At 41.5% G+C, this 22088-nt stretch overlaps 1 long non-coding RNA gene across 1 annotated transcript in view; it reads right to left on the minus strand.

Annotated features, from left to right (window-relative positions):
- Positions 1-19807, minus strand: part of LOC125174652 (uncharacterized) — a 30006-nt gene extending 10199 nt beyond the window's left edge. The window contains exons 1-2 of the long non-coding RNA XR_007155491.1: positions 19733-19807; positions 16623-16721 (exon numbers count right to left, since the gene is read on the minus strand). This is a non-coding gene — a long non-coding RNA (uncharacterized LOC125174652). The remainder of the gene's footprint in view (positions 1-16622; positions 16722-19732) is intronic.
- Positions 19808-22088: the final 2281 nt, after the last annotated feature.

Genomic DNA, 22088 nt, shown 5'->3' on the forward strand with positions numbered 1-22088 from the left:
CGGGCATTTCTTCAGCTGTTCTTTCCTCTCTCGTGCAGCATCCATTTTTCCTTCTTAAACTAGATGCCTCCGTCAGACACGACGTACCCTTTCCTTCCCATCTTAAAAAAGGAAAAATTTTAAAAACCCAGACCTCTCCTTAGTTACTTCCACATTTTCTCCTTCCCTTTCTAGCAAAGTTTCCCCAGAAGTTTTCACGAGCGGTGAACTTAACCCTTTGCGTCATGACTTGAATCCATGCCACTCATATTTTTACCCTCAAAGCTCCATCAAGGTCCCCGCTGCCTGCCACATTGCTAAAACTATGGTTTTGTCTTTGTCGCATTGACATTTCAGCAGTTTTTGTGACAGGCTTTAACTATCTTTTTTTAACTCCTCTTCACTGGCTCTTCTCCAGTTTTTCTCCTATGTGTCCGGACAGTCCATCCTGATCTTCCTTCCTGGTTGCCCTTCATCTCCCAAATCTCTAAATGTTGGAGTATCCCAAGCTCGGCCCTAAATTCTCCGTATTCACTCCCTTGGTAATCTCATCTGGATTTGTATTTCGAAATACCATTTCCGTGCTAATGATTTCCAAAGATGTCAAATAGGCATCTTAAATTTATCATGACTAAAACTAAACTCTTGATACATAACCCCAAATTAGCCCCTTTACGGTTAATTGCGACTGAATTCTTCAGTTGCTGAGGCCAAAACTCTTGGAGTAATCTTTAGATCCTTTTTCCATTTACCCTACATCAGCTTGGTCAGCAAACTCTGTTGACTCTGCTTATTTTTTGCCTTCGTCAGCATCTTCTATTATTATTAAAGGGCTCTACGCCTCACACAACTTCGGAAATTGAAAAGGAACCACGAATGCTATCAAGAATGCCAAAGAATGCAGAAGACCCCACGAAAGAACCACAACTCTGCCTGACCCTCGGAACCCTCTTCATTCCCTGCCTCCCCTGATGGTTCTCCCCACATCTGCTAATAATATTGCTTAACTTTTTGTTCTGAAGAAATTATACATTCACAGGAAGTTGCAAAGATAGTACAGAGATCCCGCGTGCCCTTCACCCAGTTTGCGTTGAGGTTGCATCTTACGGATGACTATAGCACAACATCAAAACCAGGAAATCAACGTTGGGGTACATGTACCATGCCAGTTAGTAAAAAATGTGGGTTCCTGTAAGCACCACTGCAAGCGAGATACAGAGCTGGTCTATTGTCACAAAGGACTTCCCCATGCCACCACTTTATAATCACATCCACCTCCCCCAATGCCTCCCCCCTGCAGAGTACTAATCTGTTTTCCATCCCTTTAATTGTGTCATTTTGATAAAGTCGTGTAAATGGAGCCACACAACATGTGATCCTTTGGGACTGGCTGTTTTTCACTCAGCGTTACCCATGAAGTCCGTAGAAGTTATTGTATGTATCAGGGCACCTGGGTGGCTCAGTCAGTTGAGCGTCCGACTTCTGCTCAGGTCATGATCTCATGGTTCATGGGTTCAAGCCCTGCATTGGGCTCTGTGCTGACAGCTCAGAGCCTGGAGCCTGCTTCAGATTCTGTGTCTCCCTCTCTTTCTGCCCCTCCCCTGCTTGCTCTCGCTCTGTCTCTCTCTCTCTCCCTGTCAAAAGTAAATAAACATTAAAAGAGTTTAAGAAATTATTGTATGTATGACTAATTTCTTCCTTTTTAGTTGCTGAATAGTATTCTATGGTATGGATGTCCCACAGTTGTTGAACCATGTACTTATTGAAGGACCTTTTGGTGGCTTCCGGTTTTTCACTATTATTTCACCTATTTTTCACTATTATTTTCACTATTATTTCACCTATTTTCACTATTATTCACTATGAATAACCCTGTATAAGTTTTTGTGTAAACATAAGTATTCATTTCTCGTAGATAACTGCCCAGGAGTGCAATTGCTAGGCTGCATGATAAGTGTATATTTAGGGTTTTGTGTTTGTTTGTTGTTTGGGGGGGGGGGGGTTGTTTTTGTTTTTGTTTTTTAGAAACTGCCAAACCACTTTTCAGAGAGACTGTATGTACCATTTTTACATTCCAGGATATTTCCAGAATCCAACAACTTCTCACCACCAGGCCAGAATCCCCATCCAAGTCATAGTCCTCCCTCCCCGGATCATGTTAGGAGTGCCCTAACTGTCCTCTCTACTTTGACCTGTGTTGTCTCCCTACCCCTTCTGTCTATTTTCACTCAGCTGCATGAGCGATCCCAGGAAGGTGAAAATCAGGCTCTGTACTCCTCTGTCTGAGACCAAGCACTAGCTTCCCATGCCACCCTGAGTAAAGTCAAATTCCTTACCAAGATATCCTTTGGTTTTCCCTGTTCTCTGGCTCTATTCCCCCGTCACTCCCCATCACTCACTCCCCTGCAGCTATGACAATGGCCTTCCTGCTCTGCCTACATGTGCCACACACTCTCTTGTCAACACAGAGCCCAATCTGCTGTTTCCTTTTCCTGAAAGGCTCTTCCACACAGCTCATTCCCAAACTCCTCCAAGTCTTTGTTCAAGCACCCCTCTCAGTTATGCTTTCCTAGCCATTCTACCCTCCCTACTAGCCTTCTGTGCATTATCACCGCATACGTAACTGACCTTGGCTATTCTCTCTCACCCTTCCCTAGAATGCAAGCACCTTGAAGGCAAGGATTTGACACTGCTGAATTCCCAGTGTCCGAAATGATTCCTGGCACACAATAGATGCTTAATAAATATGTTGTAAGTGGATGGATAGATGAGTAAACAATCACTGACTAGAAAAATATGATTGCCAGCATTTCATGTTTGTTCTCAATGTCCCTGTGTACAATGCCATTGAGAGCACATTGAAATGGAGGTGAAAACTGGGGCATCTGTCAGTTTGACTGGTGACTCAGTCAGTTGAGCACCGACTCTTGGTTTTGGCTCCAGTCATGATCTCTCGGTTCATGAGTTTAATCCTTGCATGGGGCTCTGAGCTGGGATGCAGAGCTTGCTTGGGATTCTCTCTCTCTCCCTCTCTCTCTGCCCCTCCCCTTTTTCCTCCCTCTCTCTATCTCAAAATAAATAAATAAAATTTTAAAAAATTTTAAAAAAATGCACCAAGAGCATTTACAGATATTTCCAGAAAATAGTAACAAATACATATTGGTAAATGGATACATCAACAGTGCCTGGGGATACCTGGCTAGATTCCTTGCATTTCTGCATCTCTAGAACAAAACTCTGGAACAAAACTCTGAAGTGTCACATCAGAACACACAGCTCAGGAAGCCGCAAACCCATTCCCTGATAACCTAGAGAACAAGGCACATACAATTCACTTCCACCCTTTTGTTGTCAATCCAAACCCAAGGACAGAATCTTTCATTCTATGATGACTGTTTCTCAAAGCCTAAAAGAATGAAATGTCACCTCATTACCCACTGTATTACACTTTGAACTAACATTATGCTTAGTAAGGGAGAATTTAACCAACACAACAGGCAAAGAGTTCGCAGCAGGTGTAAGAAAGTTCAAAGCCAATAAGGAGAGCTTGTTAATAGGCTGACAGGTACTATTAAAAGGCATGGATGTGCTAGAAAATAATCTAAATAGGCTAATTTATACTTTGCTTACTGATGTCAATTGTTATTTTTTTTTTGAGTGCTTGCCATGGAAATAGCCATATTATTATGTGCTGAGGTCATATTAATTCAACCAATCCCCCTGGATACTATGAGGAGGTAGACACTGTAATGGGTCCCAGATTACAGAGAGCTCTAGCAACATGTCCAAAGACACACTGCCAACGAATGAGGCCCCGAGCCTCCCAAGCCCCGGCAGCCTGGCTCTGGATTGTGTTCTGCACTTTGGCTCTTCATCTTGTGTTAACATCTGAGCTAAAATATGTTACCCTCAGCATCTTGTTAAAAATTTAAGACCATCCAAGAGGTAAAGGAAGAGAGAACTTAAGAGCTGAACTAAGTAACCTACAAAGTGGTAAAGATGGTTTCCAACTCAGGGGCCTGACCCTTTTTTTTTTAGCATTTATTTATTTTTGAGAGAGACAGAGACAGAGAGTGAGCAGGGGAGAGGCAGGAGAGAGAGGGGAACACAGAATCTGAGGCAGGCTCCAGGCTCTGAGCCATCAGCACAGAGCCCGATGCGGGGCTCGAGCTCACAACTGCGAGATCATGACCTGAGCCGAAGTCAGACACTTAACCAACTCAGGGGCCTGACTCTTAAAGCCCATTTACTGGCCTCTTCTGGCCTCTCCTTCTACCTTTCCTACACCATCCCCGGGGAGGGGAGGGTGCTATCCACCGGCTGCCCACCCTCACTGCCTTCTCCCCACCCTGCAAGGCCCCCCACACACTACCTAGCTTCCTTTTCCTCCTTCCTTCAAAACACCTTTCCTTCAGTCATGTAGGAAAAGAAACAGATTCATCTATTGAGACTTTCCCTTCAACACAGGCTATTACTTACCTCAAATGAAGTTTTTATCTGTCAGTCTTCAGATGTCAAGATACGAATCTCAGAGAGCATCACGGAAATATTTTTGACTGGGGTAGGGGTGAGAGGTCTCTTTCTGATGGACCACAAATCACATCCTCTGAACACTTGTCTTTGTCTACATGCAAAGCTGGCAAAACCATAGTAGGGCACACGGCCTGTGTGATCTCTGACAAGTCCTGTCATCTCTCTGTACCTCAGTTTTCTATACACAAAAGAAGATAAAAACAGAGCTATGTCGTGGGGGTGTGGGAGGCTTCACTGACCTGCATACAGATAATACTGCTCAGAAAGTTCTTGGCACAAAATGAGTGCTATGTAAATGTTTATTATCATTACCACTCTTATTAAATGTCCTGTGCACTGTCCTGGTGTGGAGTAAGGAGGCTTTCTCCCCTCCTCCGTTCCCAAACTCCTCTCGTCTAAAAAACACTTCCTGCCACTGGTTTGCAAGAAAGCTTGTTTTCTGCCTCTTGGAGTGGAGAATTGGGTTGACTTAATATTCCTGGCTATTCATACGGTGTGTTTCTTCCTTTAAAGCCCTCTTTGCTACCAACACTACTTTGCATGAGACTACACAAAGAAAGATTCTTGAAAAGGAAGGTTTTGAAAGAAATGTTTTGGGCCTCATTTTCAGGAATGGCCAAGCTGGTTGAAGTCTGCTTATTGTGAGAAATGTGACACAACCTACCACAAAACAAGAATTTCCACAGTACAAGGAAATGTACTTGGTTCAAATGCAAAAAAAAAAAATTTTAAAAAAAGGCTATTTTAGATTTATCAGCACTTGAGAGTAAATTTGCATTATTCTGAATGCTTTGCACGCTGCTCCTTAGGCTTCTTTTAAAAGAAATTTAAGAGAAGGAAAAGAAAAAAGAACAGTGCAATAAAAAAAAAAGGGGGGCCTCCTTTGCTTATATAACTCACGCTATGGAGACTTAGCGAAAATCAACTGCTAAGCAATGTTATCCCATCTCATTGCACAATCCACTGATAATCTTCACCTCACTTGATGGAAACTTCTATGCTTCCTCCTACTTTTTCATGGGACTGTTCATCTTCCTCATTCAGAATGTTTCTCAAACCATGAATTTTAAATTATTCTCATTTAACTCTTGCCTCACTCTGTACTCCGAGAAAAGCTCTGAGACTTATAGGCAAGAAACACATCCCGTTCTCTATTCCCTTCCCGAATATACGCTTCCATAAGTCACTGCAGTAACTCCCACACTATAATACGCATAGCAACTTCCCGTGAAAGGATTTGCTCAGGAAATTATGAAAGAAGCCAGATAAAAGGTTAAATAGCTGCATGTTGGGGATGAAGAGGTTTTCCTAAACAAGGTATCCTACGACACTCTGCTTCCTGTGAGCTTGAGGACAAGAACTCCTGCTCTCCGAGCAGAGGGATCAGTACCTGGCCAACAGTGACTCCCTTCAACTTGCACCAGTATGATTAAAAGATCAGCTTTTGTGCCTCCACACCTTTCTGCTCCCTTGTCTGGCCTGTACTTGACATAAAGACACTAGACTAAGTACTGTTGGAGCCCTGTGATTCTGCCCCACAAGTAAGACATGCTTAGCTGATGGCCCCATCTCAAATGATAAGTCAGTACGGTCTGATCGGAGCCACCACCTCCTCCTTGGCTTGTTCCTTCTGTCTGCTTCAGTAGACTGCCCACATACCCTTGGTTGTTCCTTCTGTCTGCTTCAGTAGACTGCCCTCCTTCAGCCAACAAAGCACCAATTGCTTTGACATCTTGTTATCACACATCCTGCTCACAAGCACAGAGAAGAGGAACTGGGTCCAAATAAGCAGAGTGCTGTTGCATTCTCTTCATTAGATTGACTGATTAAGTTACCTAATTAGGTGTCCTTAAGTCCATGGTGGCCAGATCTACACAGTTGAGCAGGATTTGTGTTGCTGGTTGAATCCAGAGAAAACATATGCTAATTTTGAGTGTTGCATTTATTTTATCCCTGTAGTTCTCCTTGGTTCCAAGAGTTCTCTTTGAAGTCAGCACACTGGTGTTGATCATTAGTGCACTGTTTTAATAACATCGGAGTCATTAACCTGCCTATTTTTCAATTAATGTCACTCAGTTCCATGGCACAGACTGCACTAGTTCTAGTCAATTGTCTCAGAAATAACAATAGGTTACCAAAAAGACCAACTTAAGAAAAAGTGGCTAGATCAGCATAAATCCACCATCCCAAGAGATAAAACAGTTCAAAGACACCGTCCTCCAAAAAAAAGGGGGGGAGGGTCATTTTTCTTGTGTAAGCAGTTGCATTGCATATAGAAGTGTTCCTTCAGAGTGCCGCTCACTCAGTATTTATAGGAAGCCATAGACCAGCACCTGTACTAACACCTAGTATGTGTAATTAAATACTACAGTGTCAAAAGTGCAGAGTCTAATGGTCACACAAGTACTGACATCACTATAACCAAAGCAGCTGTGGATTTTGTCTATGGTCTTGAAGCATAAAATGCAATGAAACTGGCTGTGCCCCCAGAATAATTGTGACAAAGGTTAGCATACCATCAGAATCTATTTTATTAATAAACTAGGTATAAAGGCTCTTCACCAATATAGATCATATTTGACATGAAAATATAGAGCCTGAAGTTGATAGTCCTCATACCAAAATGGCCATAAGGGTGGATATGCTGGCCCAAGTGCATGGCCCATCCTGTCCCAGAGGCAGATATATCCATATCGTGAAGATGAATTAATCAAGGTCCCTTTGCCAAATGCCATGGATTACTCAAATCCTGCAACCAAATTCCCTGGTTCTAAGAATCTTTGTACCTTGCCTATAGTTGTGAGATTCACTTGCTGCTGATACCGGCACTCATTTATTAACTGAATTCAATAAATAGGCCTTAACTATCTAGTTCAAATTGGGAACCCAGTATCCTCCTGAAGCTTAAATTTTAGACAGCCATTGGTCAAAGAATTATATAAACACATATGAAATCCCACTTGTGATAAATGCTATGAATGAAAGGTATATAGTCCTAAAAGAGCAGAAAATAATCTGAAAATAACAGTATCGTTATTACAGTCATCAGGTAGAAATCAATCTAACACATAAGTTTCAGAATCCTTGTGGGGATTAAATTTGATATATACAAAAACATATTTTTAACCTCCACATACTTAGATAAAACTAAGGATCATTTTACTATCAGCTAAGCTAGGTCGCAGAATAAGTAATAAATGAAATCTTGATAACTAAATACATCAAAGATTCTCACTAAAGGCAAAAGCACCAGCAGGTGTGGCAGCCCTCCAGTGCAGCTCCCTCCAAGCAGTGATTCATCTTAGAATCCAGAGCATCTCAAGGTGTGGCTCCTAGATCACTATGGCAACAAAGTCCCATAAAGGTGAGGGACTTCAGAGTCTTGCATTGGCTCTCCTATGCTCCACCATAAGGGCGCTAACAAATGTGGGGCGACGTGGATGTTCAGTAAATACTTCTGCCATGAGAGGGAGAAGCATGGCTCTTGAATGTGCGATCTAACTTTTTTGAGACCATTTCCCACTGATCAAGTGGAAAGGGTCGTTCGAGCTATCTCAAAAAGTTAAGAGGATTCATGTGAAGCCCTTATTTGCTGCAAGGAGCCATAGAAAAGGCTGTGACTGCTATTTTTACCACAACCACCAATGATACCAACACCAAAGAGAAGAATAAAAATTGAATTGAAGTGTGACAGCCTGGACTAGTTTCTGCCAATGGAACAGGCCAGCCGTTCTGGCTGGGCACCTAGGAATGTGCAGCACCCTGGCAACCGTGTCCCTTGGGGACACAGTAGGGTAGCTAGAAACAGCACCCGAAGCAAACAGGTACAGACCCTGGCCCTTCCCTAACCTCTTGGAAAGCACAATTTCACTTCTAGGTCCCTGCACATTTACTTAGTGAGCTAGTCTAAAATTGCCTAACTGGGCCAACAGACCCAGTTCCAAAAAAAGCTAAATATACCTAGTTACCTAAGTATTTTCTGATTCTAAATAATATTATCCTGGGTCAGAGATGAGCTATATTACTTGTTTAACTGCCATTATTGGTCCCTGTTTGACCATCATGGAACCAATGGCCCTGATCTCAATTACAGACCCTTCTTTACCCAACCGAAAACCAAGAAACCCATAAAGAAGCAATTCCTGGTTCTCGTTATGGCTCCCAATCGTCTTTGGTAAGATCGAAACTCAGGTGGTGTTTATCTATTTGAGAAATACTGTATTTACTTGTACTCTCCTAAGGATTGACCCTCAGCACCAATATGTCTGCTTAATATGCTTCGCTTATTGCTTTGGTGATGCATACAACCATTAGGTGCACAGCATGACAAATGTATATTTGGGTTTGTGGAAATGATGTCAGGCTTTTTATCATGAATTTTAGTTGTCTGTCTGCATGTGCAGCTACTCACGGCCAGAGCAAAGAATCAGAAGAAGCAGTGTGCGAGAATGTGAAAGGCAATACTGAAATAAGGAAAAGAACGCTCCTAGAAAAAACAAGTAGGAGTGCAAGAGAATGAAATGAAAGTCATTGATTAGAAGAAAAAGTCTCAGAGATTCCAAAGGTCAAAGGTTTAAAAAACCCAAAGGCTTGGAAGATTAATCTAAGCACTACCAAACTGCGAAAAACAATCTACAAGACCAATTGAAAACCAAACGGCTGTCCCAGAAAATAGAGTAAAATTGAGAATGCTGAGAAGCTAGAAATGATATGGTAAACAACAGTGGATTTATTTATTTTAAAAAGGTTTATAGCCACAATGTATATCATTATTAAAAAGCACTACGATGACCCAAAGCAAATTAAAAAATAAAAACAAAAAAACAGAAACACTATATGCCCGTTGTCTATCAAGAGAAGTTTTAAAACCTTGTAGGCTTTCCTACAAAAAAAAAAAGCTTGAGAAATCACACAAATAAAAGAGATTCACTATGTGGCCTTTTTACTGTTATTGGTAGAGATTCATTCTTAACTAAGCCATAGGTTATCTGGCTGTTTTTAGCTTATTTATGAAAACTGTCTATTAATATTATGTCATATTATGAAAATAAATAGGCTGAGGTGTTTCAAAATGTGCTTGTGCATGAGTGTTTTTGTATATATGTATGGGGGGAGGTGTGAGCAGTGTATGTGACTGCTTGTATGTGCACAGTGTGTTTATGCACATCTGTGTAACTGGAGAGTGTGCAGGTATGCGGTTGTGCATGAGTGTGTGCGTATGCTGTGGTGTGTGTGTGAATATGCGAGTATATGTGACCGCATGCATGAGTGCCTGTGGGGTGTGTGATTGTGAATATGTGCAAGTCGATGCAAGTATGTACGAGCGTATGTGTGAGTATGTCTGTAAGTGGGTATGTCATGATGTGTGAAAGAGTGTACGAGTGTAAATGTGAGCGTGGGTGTGAATATATGTGTGCACACGGGCACATGGAAGCATATGTAGGAGGCTGTTGCTAATGGCAGAACACTTCTAGTAAGCAGAAGGAGTGAGGCCTTTCCATGGCCTAGAAGGAGACCAAGTGTACAGATATCTAATGGGTAAATAGCATAGCAACTTGTTTCTTATGAGATCACTCAGACCAGAACCACATTCACCAAGAAAGTCATTTCCTAAATAGTCCCCTAGAGGCTGAGGCCTTCCTTCCCATCTGTCCACTCACTGCTCTTTTAATCCTTTATTGCCAAGAAGGCAAAAAGATCTCCAGGAGTAGCCCTTATGAGCTCCCAGCAGGTCTTTCTCATTTCCAGGCAGCTGGCCACCTCTCCCTGTTCACTCAGGCCCAAGACTTCTTCCAAGCCCTGATTAAAAACACTTTCATCCAAGAAACCTTCCCTACCCAACCTCCTCCCACACTGATCTCTCCCTCAGCTCTTAAGAATAACGTTCACATCTTGAATGACATATCGAACTGAATTAACCGTACAAAGAGATGAAATCACATGGCTACCTACACTGGCTGATTTTAATAATTGTAACAGTTAAGTTTTATTAAGAACTTACTATATGCCAGGCACTCTACTAAATAAACCTTTTATATACATCTCAATTAATTGTCACAACATTCCTTTGACATAGCTACTGTATGACTTTCATTTTTTTTTTTTATAATTTTTTTTTCAACGTTTATTTATTTTTGGGACAGAGAGAGACAGAGCATGAACGGGGGAGGGGCAGAGAGAGAGGGAGACACAGAATTGGAAACAGGCTCCAGGCTCTGAGCCATCAGCCCAGAGCCCGACGCGGGGCTCGAACTCCCGGACCGCGAGATCGTGACCTGGCTGAAGTCGGACGCTTAACCGACTGCGCCACCCAGGCGCCCCTGTATGGCTTTCATTTTAAAGATAGGAGAGTGAAATCCAGACAGTTTAAGTAAGTTGTCTGAGGTCTGTCTCTCTCTCTCTCCGTGTGTGTGTGTGTGTGTGTGTTCTCTGTGGTTCATATTGAGTAAATTCTATTGCTCTGTCCTCAAATTCACTGATTTTAGCCTGTCTTCTCTACTCTACTATTGAGCCCATTCAATGAGTTTTTACTTTGATTATTATATTTTTCAGTTCTACAATCTCCATTTGGTTCTTTTTTTATAACTTCTATTTTTTTTTTTTTTGCTCAGATTTTCTGACTTTCCATTTGTTTCAAGAGAATTCATAATTCCTTGTGAAACATTTTTATGAGGCTGCTTTAAGTTGTGAGATCATTTCAAAATCTGATTCATCTCAGTGTTGGCATCTGTTGATTATCTTTTCCCATTCATGTTTTGATTTTTCCGGTTCTTGGTATGGCAAATGACTCTCTATAGTGTGCTGGGCATTTGGGATATTATACTGTGAGACTCTGTATCCGATTTTACCTTCTGTTCTTAACGGGCAGGCCCTCCAGGTAAGGTGTCACGCAAGATGGGATGGGTGTGTATGTTCAGATGCCCTCTGAGCCCTGCCAACACCACCTTAGCAAGAGTAGGGCACTGACTCACGCAGGCTCCTTGCAGGTGGGGTGTTCCTCTGCAGCTCTCCTTCTGCCTCATTGACACCTTCTTGGTGAAAGCGGGGCACTAACTCCTACACACTGGACTCTGCTGCCCACAGGGGAACAGAGGAGGGGTCAGGGCAAGTGCCAACTAGCCCTGCCTCCCACCATCTGATTCTGTCTTGTTGCTACTAGATGGAGTGGAGGCTCAGCTCCCCGCTCAGCCCAGTGACCCCGGGAAAAGCAAAATGCTCACTAGCCCCAACACTGGTGAAGAGGAAGTCTCAGGTCAGCACTGGGTCCTACCGACACCACCCTGACAGATCTGCACTGACTGGTTTCCACTGGGCAGGGCACGGAAGATCAGCTGGCCACTTGGTCCTGCCAACATCACCCAGCGGGAGGATGAATCAAAGCACTGCCTGCTTCCGCCACGCACAGGACAGAAGGTTATCTTCCCGCTCAGCCCTGCTGATACCTCCCTATGGGGTGACCAGGGCATGCTGCCTGCTCCCACTCAGCAAAGGGGTGGAAGATAGAGGGGTCATTTTCCACTGGTGTTTGACATTTGGCTAGAGTAGGCTAAATGTTTTCAAAATGCTTCCTGGCCCTTTGCCTAAGGGGAGCAGGCTCTTTTTGGAACTTTTCGTGGCTGTGCCTATGGGTGGTTCTGGTTTAGAAGCTTCTGAAGTGCCTGTACAAAATATAAGATGGCAAGAAAGTGTCCCAGGAACTCACCACATGTCATTCCTCAAGTCCTGTGGTCCCGGGCAGCCCTTCTTCTCTTACATTTCGGAGACTTCCTATGCTTGTTTATTGTATTGTGTCTGGAGATGTTTTGTTGTAATGGTGGGAAGGAGGGTAGAAAGCTTGTAGAAATGAGGTTACTCCCTCTTGGCGGAACTAGAACTACTCAAGGTATTGTAAACTCACAAAAGGTGAGCCCAGAATTTGAACCATATTCCCAAGGAGAAGCTGGTATTCAACCACTGGCTAAGTTCACTTCAACTCTGACTTCCCCCCGGGATCTCCCTTTGTTTCTGGAATGGACAGTCCCAACATCCCTGGAACCACATTTCTTGGTCTCAGAATTCACATTTATTAATTAAAAAAGGAAAGTGCAAGATTACATACATTTTAACACATTCTCTCAGGTTTGTCAAAATGGAAAGAGGACTAAACCCTCTCTTTATCTCCTTGCAGGGACTTCATATTCTCAGACTTCACAGGACAGACTATCTCCTTAATATCTGACTTTCAGAGAACAAATCGTTGAAACACATAGCAGGCCACTCAATGCTTTGACTATTTTTACTTTGAGCCTGCACATTTATATGGCATACATCCTTATTCTTAAACTATGGATTTCATGAAGCAATGCGAATTCTGAGCACATTCTAAATACCTAAAATAAATGAGTTAATTATTGGCTCTGTGACCAACACAAGGATTTTGCATCACTACCAACCTGGTTTTCACAGATAACATTGTAGCTGGTGTCCCAAGCCACGCTGTGGCCATAAAGAAATGCTCCCGCTTACTTTGCACTGAATCTACAAAGCACACATATTTTTGCCTGCCTAGCATTGAAGCCTTTCCTCCCGTGTCAGAGTTATGAATTCTGTAGTACCGACGGCATTCCACCACACCAAGTAAACAGTTAGTTGTGGTAGATGATTAGCAAGGGAATATTGCAGGTCCCATAGAAAAACTAGAAAAATAAAGTCAAAAACCGGTCTCTTGGACACTCCTGTGGGTTCTCCCTGTGGACCAATTAACCAACACATTCAGATGTTGGCATTCCTTATTTCCAGAACCGCTGGCCCAATTACTGGGCTCCAAACGGTTACATTTTATGGCTGAAATGATTTAGAGCCAATGTTTTCATTGCATAGTACGTGTTCCTCTCTATGAAAACAAAACTTCCCAGAGAAGGACCGCAACCGAGGCTGGGAAAGGGGAGGCAACGCACGCAAAGGATCAAACGCAAAAGCCAAATGCAAATTAGAGAAAGAACAGCAGTCTTTGGACTCCAGCCCTTATTCTTTTGGATTCAGTGCCAAATGTGTATTTAAAGACACCCTGAAATATCACCAATTTAGAATTTGTTTTTTGCCTTTGTTGAGAATGCTGCTCTGCCATAGGGTTTGTTGAACAATAAGTCTAATTCAATTACCAGAGGCCAAAAAGTAGCAGTCCAATATTTTGCTTTCTTAACGACTAAGTCGGATAGACTATCAGAGACCCTAGTCATTGTTTAATGCTCAACAATTAAAAATATCTGGAGTGAAGGGTGGGAGGGAGGTAGGTTTCAAATTTTAATACAGATGTGGACGAGGGCTCAAACCTGTGTCAAGCCACCCGCTGAGGAGGAGAGTTCACCCGCTCTCACAAGTTTTGACCTATTTGGTTTAAATAAAGGAGACATCTACCTTCTTGATGTGATTGCCCAAAACCATTCTTCCATGAACAATGTCTTATAAATGAGTTTTCTGTTCAAAGTTCCATCTTGGGTAGTTAAGAAATGACGAGTGATAAAAAGGGAACCTAACTCCAAGAGTGGGACAGGTGCAACTGTTGTAAAAGCATTGTTCTCAGTGGTTTTCAGGGTGGGGAGAGAGGGATATTGCCCTCCGGGGATCATTGACAATGTCTGGACACAGTGGGTTGCTACAACTAGAGTGAAGGGTGCCACTGGTATCTAGTGGGTAGAGACCAGAGACCTAGTTAAAGATCCTTCAAGGCACAGGACAGCTGCCCACAATAAAGAATTATCCAGTCCAAAATGTCAATAGTGCCAAGGTTGAGAAACGCCATTTTATACTTTCATACAAATTAACAATCAGATCCTTTCAAAAGTTGAGCAGAGAGCAGGTTTCCATAAGGTTTTATCTCATCTGAACAATGTGCCTAGGGTGGGAAGGAATTAAGAAAAGGGCAGGAGGTAGCTCAGAGGGCGAGCAGAAAACTATAGAGAGCAGTGACTGGAGTTGAACACAAAACCTCCCTACATTTCAGTTGGGCTTAAAAACTAATTATGTCCTGAAGCCTTATTAATAATCAGTCTTGTTACCTCGTCTCTGTTCTCAGAGATAACTCGGCCTCAATCCTGCTCCCACAGGTGTTCAAATTCTCCATTAACTTCTTTACATGAGGAAACAAATTTCCCTTCTTTCTCACCCTCTTGGGGCTTCTTTCTGGACATTTACATCCTAGAATTCAGCTTTTGATATTCCAGACAGAAAATAGGCCTTGTTTATAACAACCTTTGAGTATTCTATTTCAAAGTCAATTTCACATTCATCACCCCAAATTCTATATATTTTGTCTATGAAACAACACTGGGAGGGACATGTCAGCCAACTTCGAGAATTCTCATGATATAATGGGTACAGCCTGTCTCGGTTCTTTAAAAGTATTGATACACATCTCTATCTGTCAGATCAGAATTCCCCATATCGTATTTCCTGAGAAGAGTAATCTCTCATGTGTTGCCTCCAGAGTCATGCATTCAAATAAAATAATGATGTTATACTAAAAACGAGTAACTGAGTGTGGACTCTGGTCCTGGCACTCTGCCAAATGTCGTACGTAACATTATATTATTTTCTGTCCACAATAAGCCTATGAGGTTAAACTCATTTTTCCCATTGCTCTGATGGTGCACGGAAGATTCCCATCGTACAGGGAAGTAACTTGCCTAAATTTCATGGCTACTAGTGAGCCTGGGATTTCAGTACAAGTCTTTGTTCAAAGCCGGTGCTCTTAATTAATATGGCCTACTAGTGGGTAAAACAGAGTTTAAGGAAGAATTCTTTACTGTAGAATTTCTCAGACCCTTTAATATGCCATGTCTAATCACAAGCGCTACATTTGTCTCCCAGACTAATTTGTCCCATGCCCCCTTTTTCACCAGGAAGCATCCTGCATGACCAATTCTGCACAGCACCTGTTTAGAACTACACCATGTTCCCCACCTGGAAGAGGCTGGTCAGAAAAAAAAATCTAAAGAGAAGCTCACACAAGTGAGTTGTTCATTAAGGGACTGGTGACCACAGAACCACCACCAAAAAGCTTTGTGAGGCAGTGCAGGTGTCACAGAACTGATGAGAGAAGATCATTTCCCGAAAGAGGAGGCTAAACAGAGTCGGAGGGCTTTCATAGAGTCTTTTTTAGAATTTAAATGAAGCACCCCCCACCCCAGTCTTCATCAGGGTAATACAAATCAAAGCCACACTGAGATACCACCTCACGCCGGTCAGAGTGGCTAAAATGAACAAATCAAGAGACCATAGACGTTGGAGAGAATGTGGAGAAACAGGAACCCTCTTGCACTGTTGGTGGGAATGCAGACTGGTGCAGCCGCTCTGGAAAACAGTGTAGAGGTTCCTCAAAAAATTAAAAATAGATCTACCCTATGACCCAGCAATAGCACTGCTAGGAATTTACCCAAGGGTTACAGGAGTGCTGACGCATAGGGGCACTTGTACCCCAATGTTTATAGAGGCGCTTTCAACAGTAGCCAAATTATGGAAAGAGCCTAAATGTCCATCAACTGATGAATCGATAAAGAAGATGTGGTTTATATATACAGCGGCATACTACTTGGCAGTGAGAAAGAATGAAATCTGGCCATTTGCAGCAATGTGCATGGAACTGGAGGGTATTATGCTAAGTGAAATAAGTCAGGCAGAGAAAGACAGATACCATATGTTTTCACTCATATGTGGATCTTAAGAAACTGAACAGAAGACCATGAGGGAGGGGAAGGGGAAAAAAATAGTTACAAACAGAGAGGGATGGAGGAAAACCATAAGAGACTTAAATATAGAGAACAAACTGAGGTTGATGGGGGGTGGAGGAGAGGAGAATGTAGGTGATGCATTGAGGAGGGCATTTGTTGGGATGAGCACTGGGTATTGTATGTGAGCCAATTTGACAACAAATTATATTAAAAAAATAAAAAGAAAATTCTTTAAAACTCGAGAAATTTTAACCCCAAAGGACAATAAAACATTTCTTTTATATTTAAAAATAAAAATATAAAATATAAACAAAGCACAATTTTCACCCTTTGAGCCTTGTGTTGAGGTCTTTACCAATGAACAGCTGGAGAGCATTAAAAGCTTTGTGAATATTTTCTTACCTTCTAGAACAAAAGATGTTAAACTGCCAAGGGAGGTTTGGTGACTTATGAAGTATCCTGCATCATGATTGGTTCATCATTGGTTCATCAGCTGCAAAACTGGGTCATAAAGGCCAAAAATGAAGTGTTACTATTGAATGAATTTCCACATTTTCATAATAACGTTGTTAACTTGTCATGCTTTTCAAAACTTGCCTCTGCGTTCCTCACTTTTATAGTCAATATTTAAGCGGGATCACAATTCTGGGAGGATTCAGACTCTGGGGAACAAGGGAAAATCGGGTAAAGAGCATTATATCCCATAAGTCACATATACTTTAGGGAAGCCAAGAGGAGAGACAGTCAGCAAAATAAAACCAGATGTGAATTTGATATGATGATACCAGGCCTTCCAATAGGAAGAGCACTTTCAAATACACATTTTTTTTTTCTTGGAATCAGTTGCATCACGGAATAAGTGAAACACTGAGCATCTCTTGCCCAAAAAGAATTACATGAAGCCCACACAGGGCTTTTGAAAATTCATTTACATTTGAATGATGCAAATTGTAATTTAGTATAATAAAGTCTGGAACTGAGAGAGAGAAATCATAGGAACAACTTGACTTCCAGTCAAATCTAATCCTAGTCCTCATCTGAACATGCTACCTTCAGTCAACATGTCCCATCAGAGATGTTTTTTCTGTAAAACAAGTCATATCCTTCCTAATCCTGCCACACCCGCCCATCAGTGATAGGATCAAATGTGGTCTACAGATGTGGTTATTTCCACATAAGGTATTCTCAGAGATTCCTCGTGAACAACAGATGTTTCTGTCTGAGGCTTCTTTGGTACGACAGATACAGCATAATCATGCCACAATAAGAGTGAAGCTCTCTACGATATGTTCAGGTTCTGATGTAGAATTAGCAGAGTAACAAGTCTGTATCAACAAAAGACCATATCTTTGCTGGACGAAACACTATTCACCAGTTGTAGACTAGTAGACTACAAACAACTATAAACACACCTCCCTACTTTCAAATACAAATAGGATAACAGCGCAAGAAAGGTTGTCTGATCTTTCCTCAGAATAGTTAACTCGTGTAATTGCTAAGCCTGAATATGACAACGTAGGGAGGAGGACTAAGGCATCACAATGTGGGGAGAGCATGAAGGGGAAACGCCATTTTTCTTCACTGTGCATGTACGTTCGGTCACTGCAGCAGGGTACTGCCCCCTGAAGCTGAACTTATATTTGGCAAAAACACTTCAGTAAAAAGTATGATTTTATAGTCTCTTTATCAACTTTCAGACTTCAGAGAGTCTTAGATGTCACCTAGCATAACCACCCAGCACCCTCCAGTCATGACTTGGGTCTTAGCTGGTGGGCAGCACGGCTCCCTTTAACAGAGAGGCAGCTAAGGATGCATTGAAGTAATTATATCCTGTGTTGTGTTCCTACTCTATGAAAATACTTCCATGAACGAAAGCAGAATTGGACTTCCACAAAGTTCCTCGGGAGCAGCACAAACTGAATCTAGTCTTTCTTTAAAAAGACTGAAAGGCACACTACTCCACCCTGGAAAGGAGCTGTTCCCCTCAGAGCCAAAGTTGGTCCATTCACGCAACCTTTCCTCACGCGATGGCTGTGGAGACTAAGCATCCTGGCCTACCCTCTCTCTGATACACCCACCTCCCAACCTCTGGTTCCTCCACCCACCCTTTCGTGTTTGGGTTTTCTCATTTTCCTTCCTTCCCTCCTTTCTCTTCTCAAACCACATGCTCCCAGATGTCGCATAGATGAACACTACTCATTCTGAATCTTCAGTGCAGATTTCTGTTTCCAGCTCAAGTCCTAACTGAACCACATGCACAGATCAGACACGTCTCAATCTCAAAGTGCCAAAGCGGCATCTTTCCTCTGCATCCGCTACCTCAACGAATGGAATTTATACTTTTGAGTCCTAATAAACAAACTTCCCCGTCAATACGCCCTTCCAATAAATCCATTTCCTAGAACATCCTTGAATTCTCTTCCCTCTTCTCCATCCTCCCCCTGCCACTTTCACTCAGGTCATTGCCATTTCTCGCCCATTTCCCTCACTGTGGCCAGAGCGATCTTCCCAAAACCCAAGCATATCCCGTCATCTTAATCACACAAAAGAAACCATATCTAACTAAACTCCCTTTCATGTCATGTAAAAGTACACTTACTGACCATATTTTATAGACAAAAAATATGCATATAAATGGCATTCTTTTTTTTAATTGAAGTATGATTGATATACAATGTTAGATTAGTTTCAGGTGTGCAACATAGTGATTCAACATTTACACACATTACAAAATGATCACGATGATAAGTCTAGTTACCATCTGTCACCATGCAAAATTTTTATAGTACTGACCATATTCTCTATGCTATACTTTACATCCCTATGACTTATTTATTTTATAACTGGAAGTTTGTACCTCCTAATTTCCTTCACCGATTTCACCCATCCCCCCCACACTCCTCTCCTGGGGCAACCACCAGTTTGTTCTCCATATTTATGAGTCTATTTCTGTTTTGTTTTGTTTGTTCACTTGTTTTGCAAATTCCACGTATAAACACCATACGGTGTTTGTCTTTCTCTGACTTCTTTCACTTAGCGTTAATACCCTCTATGTCCATCAATGTTGTCACTACATTGTATTCTTTTCAAAAAGAGGTTTGAGTTAAACAAAAGAAACAGTTGTCAGAAAGGAAGAGAGGCAGCTTTACAAAACATTTCCACGCAGCTCATCAGTTCTAAGCTGTTAGTTGACGGTAAACATATGGGAGGAAACTACAATATAAGACAGAGATTTAAGAGCCCCATAAAAAAATACCCATATTTTAAATAAGACATTTCCCAGACCCTCATACCTGGGTAAAATCAAAGGACATGCTCTGAGATGCCTTTCAGTTTTTAAGAAAGAAGTTAATCTTCCATTTCCCCCATCAATAATAACTCTGTGGTACTTTTACACCTGTCCACTCACACACATTACAGGGGGGTTCAGATCGAGTTCTCTAGCAGGGATAAATGCTCTAGGTTGAAAAGTTTGAAACGATTGTGATTCAATCACAGAAACAGAAAACTACCTTACATCCTCTTCATGAGGAAGGTTAACTTCTGTATTGTATGAATTGTCCATCATGAAGAGCATCACATGAGAAATGAAAGTGGATTCTGTTAACGGAATTAAACACAAAGCAGAGTGATTTAATTATATATTCGTAGGCTCCGCAAATTGGCTCTGTCTTTTCTTGGCTCTTCCAGTTTTCAATAAATACACACTAAGAGTCACAGCTTTGGAGTTTCTTGACAATTCCCAAACAAAATATTTAGATTCATTCATTTCTCTAAATTTACTTAGAGAAAAATGTTTAAAGGATGATGATGGACTGGACCTAGCCACATTCCAGGTAAGCAGGATATCTCAAATTTTCAAATTCACTTATTTATTTTTGACAAAATCCACAGTATATTCTCATTTACAGTAGTGTAAAATTAAAGGAAAAGTTCTTTTTTAGTATTGGTATTTGACCTTGAAGGTTAATAAACTCTCTAAAAACAAAAACAAGGGGCGCCGGGTGGCTCAGTTGGTTAAACGTCCGACCTTGGCTCAGGTCATGATCTCCCAGTCCGTGAGTTCAAGCCCCGTGTCGGGCTCTGTGCTGACAGCTCAGAGCCTGGAGCCTGCTTCAGATTCTGTGTCTCCCTCTCACTCTCTCTGCCCCTCCATCACTCTCTCTCTCTAAATAAATAAATAAACTTTAAAAAAAGCAGAAATATTTTGATTGAGATTTTTATTTTTCATTGTCCTTCCATGCTTTGGAATCTTACCAAGATCCTGTTATAAATCTGCAAACTCACAGGTGTTGCCAGCAGCCCCTTAGATAAGTTGATCTTTGCTAAGCATAATTTTAAAGAATCGTTTTTAAAATGGGCCCATTAGCAGATCTTATTTGAATTCAATTTTCATAGTTCTGTTAATAATCAGAACACATGCTTTGGTTGCCATATCTCAAGCTCTTCAACCTCCCCAGAGACTCGTAAGGGTGGATACATTTATGGCCAAGTCACTACCCTGCCTGGCTACCCAAACAAGATGATTTGGGCCAAAAGCATATAGAAAAATGAGGTTTGGTTCTCTTTCAAAAAAGGAAAATTAATCGCTATACTTTTTGTTCTAATTATGGCCATAACATGATTTTTTTTTATCCTCACCAGGAACTTGGAGACTATTTCAGATGCGACAGAAAACTTGAAGAAAAGAAAATGCAATAGGAGAACCATTCTGAAACATGACATTAGTACAACGTCAATTCCCTACCTAAATGCAACCAAAAAGATGAGGACAATATCTTTCTAGGTGGATAAAAATAAATAAATAAAACTTGTGAGTGAAAAGGAAAGCACTCCGAGAAGATGCGTTTACAGAGGATTAACCTCTGCAAGGCTAATAAGATAGGGAAGGAAATGATAAGGAATTAAGACTGCATTTCTCCCTGCTGAGCCAGAGATAACTGCATCACCGCCAAGGATTTGTGTATGTGTTGCCTTCTATGAAAATCTATAGATATTTTTGCCCTATTTTTATGCATGTAGAATATGAACATTTTAAACACCACAAAACAGCCTTAATTGCAGATATTTTATTTAACTTTAACCTTTTAACAGGATCCATAATCATTAAGATTTCATCTCTATATTTCAGCTCTCCGTTTAAGGCCCCTGGTACGTATGTCAATCCACGGCTATCTAGAGCATTAGCTGAAAATGTCAAAAGTGTAATTCTTCATTACAGCAGAAATAGAATTATAAAAATTAGATCTTCCAATTACAAATGACATTTACCACTCCTATCGAGGTTAGCCTTACATGTGGTTGGGGTCAGAGGGCGAAGGAGAATCAGCCTGTACTCCAAAATAACTCCAGCACAGGTCTACCATTGAGGTTTTGTTTCCACCTTTAGTAAATTCTTCCATCATCTTGGTTCTGAGTCATAGTAGCCACAATAATAGCTGTACTTTATTTCAGATTTTCTGTGCACCAAATACTGTGTTCAGCTCTTAACAATTGACCTAAAGGAGTCCTGAAGTCTGGACTAAAATCAGACTCCACGTATTTGAACCCTGGCTCTTGGGAAAACTCCCTAACCTTGCTAAACTTCTGTTTTCTCAAGTGTGAAACGGGTTTGATTGTACCTATATCGTAAGATTGCTGTAAAAATGATGAGAGAAGATGACCAAGAAAATTAAGGATTTTTCCTAAGATCACACTCAACTAAAGAAATGGAAGAATCCGATTCAAACCTAGTTCTGACAGCTCCAAATTTCCAAGTTCCCATAACTTTCCACTGTATCACACCACCACTGAGGGTGGCCAGGATGTCATGCAGACAGAAGGTACCGAAGAGGAGCAAGACACCAACACGAGCAGTATTTCTATTCC

Source organism: Prionailurus viverrinus, chromosome A1 (assembly GCF_022837055.1).
Source record: "Prionailurus viverrinus isolate Anna chromosome A1, UM_Priviv_1.0, whole genome shotgun sequence".
Taxonomy (NCBI): Eukaryota; Metazoa; Chordata; class Mammalia; order Carnivora; family Felidae; genus Prionailurus; species Prionailurus viverrinus.